The following is a 3176-nucleotide window of genomic DNA, read 5'->3' as shown; positions in this document are numbered from 1 at the left end:
GAACTTTGAGATATTCAACACGTACTTGTGATTAGTTCCTACAAATTGTTCTACAAGTTATTGGAGGAAAATCAAAGTGTATGTATGTAGAAATATATTTTGAGAATATTACTCCTCTCCTACAGATGTACCAACATGTATGCTTATTTGAAAATCTTTTGAGCAACGTGCCTATTTACTTTCGGCTATTTGGCAGCAAGTAATATACAAATCATTTTTTGCTGGATATTTCTCTGTTTTTATTGTAAAACTTACAAGCTATGTCATCGATGACTATTGTCTTGTGCACTATAGAGGCCAGTTGGACTAGCGGGTGAATCACTCGATGATGGAGCAAGCATTGCCTTACAGGTTATAATGGTTTGTGCAAGAAGTACTGTATCATGTATGCTTCAACACTTAGATTGTCAGCTTATATTCTGTAAGAAAAGAATCTTGAAAAAACAATTTGAAGTGATTCTTACTGGAAATATGTAAATCATTTCTTCCGAGTGTAGTAATTCCATGCTTCTAAAAAATATTCCACTGATGCCTCTTGTGCAGGTTTATCTGAATGGAGCATGATAATTTGTGTAAGATCTATTTAGGTAGAGTGTGGATTTGTTGCCACCCGGACCCGGTGGCACTGCCCCCCTACTGGCTACCGTCCGATGTTATCTTGAGATTCGTTCTACAGTGGCTAATCCTCTCTGGATCACATTCATGATGGCATGCAAACCTAAATAGCTCCTAATTTCACGTCGATATGCAGCATGCAGGGGCAGAGGTACAGCGGCAAAAACAATCTGTTTGGTTTCACGCAGACCATGCTGAGGCCCTCAGTCATTAATGATGGTCTGTTGCTAGGTTTACGATATGCTACTCCCGGCATCTAATGCTCTTTTATGTCAGAAAACAGTAAACCAGTACATGACTCAGATCACCGGAAAATGCGAGCAAGTTGATGGAGACATCTGCTTCGTGCATCCGCTTATTTAACACTGCTCCAAACATGTGGTGGGTACCAAGCAAATGAGTAGTAGTAGCAAATGACTCAGATCGCCGGAAAATGCAAGCCTGTCTTTTGTGTGTGCGCGTATGAATAGTACTAGCTGAATTGCAAGGATTGATCACGTCAGCTTGTATGACCATCTCGCCGGATTCTCTTGCGAAATTCGATTTTAAGTTTTACAGTTCGCGAGCGACTACCTGTCGGCGACGGAAGCACGCACAGCGGCACAAGCGGCTAGCCGTCGGCGACGATGGTGTGGATGGTGGCACGAGTCGATGGAGTCATGGAGGCGTGGGCGAATCAACGGAGGTGCTTTTGGATCAACGGGGCGCCGGTGCGGAAGAGCCGCCGTCGACGAGCTGTACTCACGCGCAAGTATGGCGCTGGCCGCTGAGGGAGCTGGACATGGACGGAGCTTGCGAGTTTCCTTTTTTTTTCAGAGGACGAGTCAGTTTGACGAAGCAAAGTCAGAGGCTGATTTATCTTCTTCGGGAGCCAATTCCGTAGACCACACGTTAAAGCTTTTTTAGTTGGGCCAACGACACAACCGTTTAGACCATGTACTATGTGTGCAAAAAGCGGTTCAAAGAGGCCTATGATGCGGTTCCACACATAGCAGAGCATCGATTCATGCTGTCAGACAAAAAATCGACGCAAAATATTGGTTTGGTTCAAAGCGGCTCTATCTGACACACAAGGAAAGAAACAGCCAATCACATGCATACTTTAGAGGAAACAAACAAGAAAAGGCTGAACTTTCTGCACAAAACGGCCCCACTTTACATGCACAAGCGGCTCAGACCATGAACTATGTGTGCAAAAAGCGGTTCAATGAGGCCTATGATGCGGTTCCACACATAGCAGAGCATCGATTCATGTTGTCAGACAAAAAAAGCGACGCAAAATATTGGTTCGGTTCAAAGCAGCTCTATTTGACACACAAGGAAAGAAACAACCAATCACATGCATACTTTAGAGGAAACAAACAAGAAAAGGCTAAACTTTCTGCACAAAACGGGCCTCACTTTGCATGCACAAGCGGCTCAATACATAGCAGGGAATTCAACCCGATTCCAAATTCTGACAACATTTACCTTGAATCGAACACACATTGTACATGGTCTCAATACATAGCAGGGAATTCAACCCGATTCCAAATTCTGACAACATTTACCTTGAATCGAACACACATTGTACATGGTCTTAGGGATGCTCTAGACAATAGGTATCCTTGAAGATTTGATCCAAGATTTATACTGTGAAACCAAAGATTCATGAACAGAATTAAAGGTGAGTTCCTAATGGATATACATTAAACATTTCTTAAAGGGTAAAAGAGTCCGATGGTTATTTTTTTACAGTATTTTCATAATTCTGCTGACTGTGAGAATCAAGCAAAGTTACTATCATGTTGTAGAATTTAGCTGGTTTATGGAGCATTTTGGTGGTGCTGAATGAATTCATCTGTTCTCCTTCCTTCCATCGTGCCACTGTTCAAATATAGTAATTATGTGTGCCACAATGATATATTTTTATCTCTAAACTCGATTTGCTGATAAAATTGTGCATCCCTCATTTGCTAACCTATCTAAGTGATCTTTTTTTATGTTTTGTCTGTATAATATGATACAATGCTTATTTGTATCTCTAGCTGGTGATGTAATTACTTCCAAGAACACCTTAGTTGAGCAGTTCACAATATGACATTATTCCAGAGCCGAGATCATCCATATGTGTGCAAATAGATCCTCCAACTTCCAAAATTCTGCGACCCCGGTTGAATCTGGTCTCAATATCAGGAATATATCTTGAGGCAAATGTATATGCTTCAGCAGCAATATACGCCACTGCAATGCAAGCCTCCGGTCTAGCTTTGTTCCTAACTGTATTCTTGAAAGTGCACAGTCGACGTTCTATAGGGTACATCCATCCGGACCTCTTAAAAGTGCCTCATCAAGTAGAAGAACAACCAAATGCAGCATCACATTAAAGAAGGCTGGAGGATATATCAGCTCTAGCTTGCACATGATTACCGCTATGTCCACCTTAAGACGTTCTACAACACCTCTGGTTAGAGCTTTACTACATATTCCCCTAAAGAACCTTCCCAACTCTACAATCATGTTATACATATTTGGCTTCACTAAATATTTAATGTCAATAGCTAAAAGCCTTTGCAGCAGGA

General features: G+C 41.7%; 1 long non-coding RNA gene across 1 annotated transcript; it reads left to right on the top strand.

Annotated features, from left to right (window-relative positions):
• Positions 1-378: 378 nt before the first annotated feature.
• LOC124675764 lies at positions 379-2728 on the top strand. Its single transcript, XR_006993407.1, has 4 exons — positions 379-421; positions 544-587; positions 2217-2281; positions 2707-2728. It is a non-coding gene; the product is annotated as an uncharacterized LOC124675764 (long non-coding RNA).
• Positions 2729-3176: the final 448 nt, after the last annotated feature.

Source organism: Lolium rigidum, chromosome 1 (genome assembly GCF_022539505.1).
Source record: "Lolium rigidum isolate FL_2022 chromosome 1, APGP_CSIRO_Lrig_0.1, whole genome shotgun sequence".
In the NCBI taxonomy this organism is placed as follows: domain Eukaryota; kingdom Viridiplantae; phylum Streptophyta; class Magnoliopsida; order Poales; family Poaceae; genus Lolium; species Lolium rigidum.
The sequence above is the reverse complement of the archived record's forward strand: the minus strand, read 5'-3'. Positions and strand labels throughout refer to the sequence as shown.